This window comes from Bison bison, unplaced genomic scaffold (genome assembly GCF_000754665.1).
Source record: "Bison bison bison isolate TAMUID 2011002044 unplaced genomic scaffold, Bison_UMD1.0 scf7180017858917, whole genome shotgun sequence".
Classification (NCBI taxonomy): domain Eukaryota; kingdom Metazoa; phylum Chordata; class Mammalia; order Artiodactyla; family Bovidae; genus Bison; species Bison bison.
Window position 1 is genome coordinate 97002 of NW_011489489.1, and position 6867 is coordinate 103868.

At 45.7% G+C, this 6867-nt stretch overlaps 1 protein-coding gene across 1 annotated transcript in view; it reads left to right on the forward strand.

Annotated features, from left to right (window-relative positions):
- The window catches only part of LOC104981316 (clavesin-1), a gene marked incomplete at its 5' end in the record, with an annotated part of 106032 nt that overhangs the window by 78841 nt on the left and 20324 nt on the right, over positions 1-6867 (forward strand). The gene's annotated exons all lie outside the window — the stretch shown is intronic.

A 6867-nucleotide genomic window follows, 5' to 3' on the forward strand; every position in this document is an offset into this window, starting at 1 on the left:
AGTGTCGAAGAATTGATGCTTTTGAACTGTGGTACAGGAGAAGACTCTTGAGAGTCCCTTGGACTGCAAGGAGATCCAATCAGTCCATTCTGAAGGAGATCAGCCCTGGGATTTCTTTGGAAGGAATGATGCTAAAGCTGAAACTCCAGTACTTTGGCCACCTCATGCGAAGAGTTGACTCACTGGAAAAGACTCTGATGCTAGGAGGGATTGGGGGCAGGAGGAGAAGGGGACGACAGAGGATGAGATGGCTGGATGGCATCACTGACTCGATGGACATGAGTCTGAGTGAACTGCGGGAGTTGGTGATGGACAGGGAGGCCTGGCGTGCTGCGATTCATGGGGTCGCAAAGAGTCGGACACGACTGAGCGACTGAACTTAACTGACTGACTGTTTGGTCAATATCTTAATAACCTCCTTAAAGATGCTATCTCCAAATATAGTCACAGTCTGAGATACTGGGGGTTAGGACGTCAACATATGAATTTGAAGGGGGACAGACATAGTTAATCTGTCTTTATGTAAGCTCCTTTGATGTTGGTAATGTAGGTGTAGCTCATGTTTTCAGTGCTGTGTCATGTTCCAGAAAGTGGATATATCACAGTGCAGCCATTTATCTTCTGATGGACTGCTAGATGTTTTTCTGAGCTTTTTTTCTCTGTTTTAAGCAGGGCTCAATGAATCTTTTTGATGTGCCTCCTTCGTTCTCATGGGAATGTTCCTCTGGGTAGATGTGGGGCCCTGTAGCTGCTGGGTCAGAGGACTGTGCAACTTAAGTTTCAATCACTGCCTAGAGACCCTCCAAAATGACCTTACTCCCATTTTGGGTGTGTGAGAATATCCCTCTCAGACCCATTAAAAGTGCTTGATATTAGCAGACTTCACTTTTTTTCTCTTGAGTTATAATTGACATAATGCTTCTGAGGTGGCTCAGTGGGGAAAGAATCCTCCTGCAGTGCAGGAGGGGCAGGAGATGTGGGTTTGATCCCAGGGTTGGGAAGATCCCTTGAAGGAGGGCATGGCAACTCACTCCAGTATTCTTGCCTGGAGAGTTCCAGGCAAGAGGAGCCTAGCAGGCTACAGACCATGGGGTCACAAAGAATCGGACATGACTGAGCGACTGAGCACACACAAGGTGTACAATATAATGATTTGACTTACATAAGGATGAAATGATTATCACATACATTTAGTGAACATCCCTCATTTCATATAAATACAAAATTAAAGAAATAGAAAAACTTTGGTTCCGTGTAATGAGAACTCTGAAGACATACTCTCTTAACAACTTTCACATATAACATGAGCAGTTTTAATTCTATCAATCAGTTTGTACATTATATCCCTAGAACTTAATTTATCTTTTTGAAAAAATATTTTATTTCTTCACCTGCGCCAGGTCTTAGCTGTGGCGTGAGAACTCTTGGTTGTGGCCTGTGCGATCTAGTTCCCTGACCAGGGATGGAACTCAGGCCCCCTGCATCTGGAGCATGGAGTCTCAGCCCCCAGAGCACCAGGGAAGTCCCCTTACTTATGTTGTAACTGAGAGTTTGTACCTCTTGACCACCTTCATCCAATTTTCCCTCCTCCTACCCACTGCCTCTGGTGACCACAAATCTGATCTCCTTTACCATGAGTTGTCTGTCTTTGATGCGGTTTTAATCATAAGCCTGATGGTAGGACAGCCATACGCTATTTTCGTTTTCATTCGTATTTTCCCACCAGACATAGTTAAACACAGTTATGATCTGAGTTTTGTAAGGATCATGGAATTAGCAGAGAAGAGGGACTAAAAGCCATCAGCAGGCTGATATGGGGGCTCAGGTGAGAAGATGAGGCCAGAACTGACGCTGAATCTGCAGAAGGACAGCTAAATTCTGGAGAAGTTTGGGGAAGGAGTACTAACGCAAGTTCGTGCGCCTGATACAGTGAGGCCAAACAAACGGAAACCTTGGAGTTTGGAGCCGAGAAAGGGTTACTGCAGGGTCCTGCAAGGAGACCGGCGGCTGATGCCTAAAAGGCCCTGAGCTCCCCAGAGGCTTTCAGCAAAGCGTTTTTAAAAGGCAGGTGGGCATTGAAACATGTATATTACCATATGTAAAATAGATGACCTGTGCAAGTTTGATGCATGAAACAGGGCACCCCAAACCAGTGCTCTGGTACAACCCAGAGGGAAGGGATGGGGAGGGAGATGGAGGGGAGTTCAGGCTGGGGGGGACACATGTACACCTGTGGCTGATTCATGTTGATGTACGGCAAAAACCACCACAATATTGTAAAGTAATTGTCCTCCAATTAAAATTGATAAAATAATTAAAACAAACAGAAAAAGTCAGGTGGGGAGAAGGGTGGTGTCGCAGGGTACTTGGGCAGCTCCTGCACAGTTCTCTGATTGACTGATGGTGAGGTCACAGGGTGGTGTCACAGGGGTTCACATTGTCAGTCCTTAGGTTCCAGGAGGTCTGGAGCTACGTGCTCAGTAGTTAACATCTTCTGTCTGTTGAAGAGGGAAGGGTTTTTCACATCTGCAAAACAGCTCAGGAAATGTGCATCAAATACTGTTACCTAGGTGCTTCAGAGAAGAGCTAGAACAGAGGATATGGGGGAGGGCCTGTCCTGGGAAGGTCCTCTGGGGTCCTGCTGGGTTTGAGGAAGAGCATCTCTGTTGGAGGTCTTCTTCTGGTAAACGGTAAACAGTGGGTAACAGTAAACAAAGTCTGGGAGGAGGAGAAGCTGTGTATTTCCTGCTCGGTCATAATGATTACACTCAAATGTCTGGAACACCTCCCTGCTTGGATGGACGAGATCATTTACTCCCCAGGTTACTACCTTCACTGGGAAGTGGTGGTCATGGTGGCTGAGAGACTGTTGATTTTGTGGCCTCTACAGGGAAGGGACTAAGCTTAGCACCCGAGTCCTGACCACCCCTCAGTCCGGACTACAACACAGTGACAGCTGTAGTGACAACTCACACTTTGACACTGTTCCGAGCCCTTAGCTCATTAAATTCTTTAAGTCCTTACCACAACTGTAAGAAAAAGATGTTGTCTTTATCTCATTTTTACAAATGGGGAAACTGAAACATAGAGTGGTTAAGAATGCCCAAGATCACACTGTGAGTAAATGGCCAAGCTGGGTTTCAGACCTGGGCACGCTGGTTCCCTGTTCTGGGTTTGTGCCCTCTCTAAGATAGGACACACTGCCTGCTTTTCCTTATACATTCTGTCCTCAACTCTTGTGCTAGGCTTCTCTCTCCAATCTCTGCATGGACAGGAATCTCATGTGGCCTGTCCCTACCCGATCTACCCTAAGACCATCACACCCTAGATAGGTCTAAACTTCCAAGGTGAAGGGCATGAAATTGGAATTTGCCACTCTTTCCCCAGATGATCTGAGTTACATCTCTTGGTTGACCAGACATGTCCTGGCTCCAAGTCCCATTTCTGAGTTAATGTTGAGAGTCAGAGGGGATGAAACCCTCCATTATTAGCCAGTGAATTCTGGAGGGTAAAGACTTTGTCTAACTAACTCTTAATTTATCTCACTGCCTCCCCAAGAATCCAACTCAACATCCAGCACACAGTAGGCACAGCAGTCACGCTCTACATGCCCACTGCACTCTGTTGCTCAGTTGCTAAGTCATGTCTGACTATGTGACTCCATGGACTGCAACATGCCAGGCTCCTCTGTCCTCCACTATCTCCTAGAGTTTGCTCAAATTCATGTCCACTGAGTCCATGATGCTATCCAACCATCTCATCCTCTCTCACCCTCTTCTCCTTTTGCCTTTTGTCTTCCGCAGCATCAGGGTCTTTTCCAGTGGGTCAACTCTTCACATCAGGTGGCCAAAGTATTGCTCAGTGCATATAGATGAATTAATGTTGAGTAAAATTTACCATCTCCCAAACCCATTCTTGATGCATTTGCCCAGTCACTTTAACCAGTGTCAGCTCCCAGGTGGAAAGAGGTAATTCTCCTGCTTTACCAAGACTGTCCTGGATCTTGCCTCCTGGGATCTTCTAGGGGAGACAAGATGTGCCCACAAATAACTATATTTCACTGCAGAGAGGTGCAATGAAGGAGGGGGAAGAATCTGCTGCAATGCTCTGAGGAAGCTGTCATTAATTTCAACCAGGAAGACTTGGGGGAAGTCTTTGGGGAGATAAGCAGAGCTGACCCGGGTTTTGGAGAATGGTAAAATACCAGGCTCTTCCATCCTTGGAATTCTCCAGGCAAGCATACTGGAGTGGGTTGCCATACCTTCCTCCAAGGGATCTTCCCGATGCAGGGATTAAACCCAGGTCTTCTGCATTGCGGGAAGATTCTTTACCGTTTGAGCCACCAAGGAAGCCTGAATATATCAGAGTTAAGATTCAAGACCATGCTGGAGAAGCTGGCAATTGCACACACATCTCATCACCCCTGCAGTCCTACTGTTCTTGGTGGACCCTTGAGGCTTTGCTTGGGGATTTCGGGCAGCAGCAGGATGGACAGAGAGGAGCCTGGTGCTAGTGATGCCAGCAAGAGGGGCTGCTCCTGCTGTCAGACTGTGCCTGCTGTCGGGTGCCTTGCAGACAGAGGTCTGTGATGGCTTAGAAGATTACAGGGGCAGAACAGCCAGCATTCAGAGCATCTTTTGACCCCTAAGGACCAAGTGTTTGCATGTGCATGCTCAGTCTCTCAGTCATGTTCAACTCTTTTATCACTGTAGCCCACCAGGCTCCTCTGTCCATGGGATTTTTCAGGCAAGAATATTGGAGTGGGTTGCCATTCCCTGCTCAAGGGGATCTTCCCCACCCAGGGATCAAACCCGAGTCTCCTGTGTCTCCTGCACTGACAGGCAGATTCTTTGCCACTGAGCCACCTGGGAAGCCCAGAGGAGACAGGAAAACTGGAAACAACTGGAGGAGACTTTACAGGTCCTCTCTTCCAGTTCCCCACTCCATATGGTGGTCTGTCCTCTAGCACAGTCTGTCAGGCAGCCCCAAGTTGCACTGTCCAGAGATGGGCAGGCAGCTTGTGGGGCAGCACGTGCCTGCTCCAGGGCTTAAGGAAATGTCTCTATATTCTGATGACCCGGTGACCTGGGTCTGACCTCAGGAACAGTGCTGTCACTTCCAGTGGGTAGACATCGTCCATGATCCTAACCCTGCCATGCTTTCCAACAGTCTTCTGGCCCCTTGGGAACCCAATGGGCTTTTGTGAGTGTTCTTGGGGCCTGATCACTTTTCATTATGTGCTTTAGGAGCACAAATGGCCACTGAGCTCCAATCGTCTGGGAACAATGCATTCTGGCACATGTGTAAACTTAAGCTTGTATGAGGTTCTCAGTGAATAAGTGGTCCTAACACCTCTTCTTCCCCAGATAATTTTGGCTCAACACTTAAGCAGAAAAAACTTTAAAAAAATTATTAGTTTAAATGAAATTTTCTCTACATAAATTATTCCTAGAACAATCTGTTCTTTGATACAATAATGACTTTGTGGGCTGAGTTTTAACTTCTTGTTTTTCATTTTATTTTTTATAGTCTATTTCCTTGTTCTCAGGTCATTGGCTGTCACTTTCTGCTTTTGGGATGGTGTGGCTCTGAAGCACCTAATTTCCTCCTAATTTATTTATTACTGGAATATGTTTTACATACAGAAAGTAGGTAGCCAAACTTTTTTTTAGCCAAATTTTTAACTTCTGTCCAATTTTGTATTTTGAGAAGGAAATAGCAACCCACTCCAGTATTCTTGTCTGGGAAATCCCACAGACAGAGAAGCCTGGGGGGCTGCAGTCCATGGGGTCGCAAAGAATCAGACACAACAGTGACTAAGCCCTGAGTAGGCTTTGTATTAAGCTCTAATAAGTATTGACAGAATGTGGTCCACTGGAGAAGGGAATGGCAAACCACTTCAGTATTCTTGCCTTGAGAACCCCATGAACAGTATGAAAAGGCAAAATGATAGGATACTGAAAGAGAAACTCCACAGGTCAGTAGGTGCCCAATATGCTACTGGAGATCAGTGGAGAAATAACTTCAGAAAGAATGAAGGGATGGAGCCAAAGCAAAAACAATACCCAGCTGTGGATGTGACTGGTGATAGAAGCAAGGTCCAATGCTGTAAAGAGCAATATTGCATAGGAACCTGGAATGTCAGGTCCATGAATCAAGACAAATTGGAAGTGATCAAACAAGAGATGGCAAGAGTGAATGTCAACATTCTAGAAATCAACAAACTGAAATGGACTGGAATGGGTGAATTTAACTCAGATGACCATTATATCTACTACTGCGGGCAGGAATCCCTCAGAAGAAATGGAGTGGCCATCATGGTCAACAAAAGAGTCCGAAATGCAGTACTTGATGCAATCTCAAAAACGACAGAATGATTGTTCGTTTCCAAGGCAAACCATTCAATATCACAGTAATCCAAGTCTATGCCCCAACCAGTACGCTGAAGAACCTGAAGTTGAATGGTTCTATGAAGACCTACAAGACCTTTTAGAACTAACACCCAAAAAAGATGTCCTTTTCATTATAGGGGACTGGAATGCAAAAGTAGGAAGTCAAGAAACACCTGGAGTAACAGGCAAATTTGGCCTTGGAATACGGAATGAAGCAGGGCAAAGACTAATAGAGTTTTGCCAAGAAAATGCACTGGTCATAACAAACACCCTCTTCCAACAACAAGAGAAGACTCTATACATGGACATCACCAGATGGTCAACACCGAAATCAGATTGATTATATTCTTTGCAGCCAAAGATGGAGAAGCCCTATACAGTCAACAAAAACAAGACCAGGAACTGACTGTGGCTCAGACCATGAACTCCTTATTGCCAAATTCAGATTTAAATTGAAGAAAGTAGGGAAAACCAC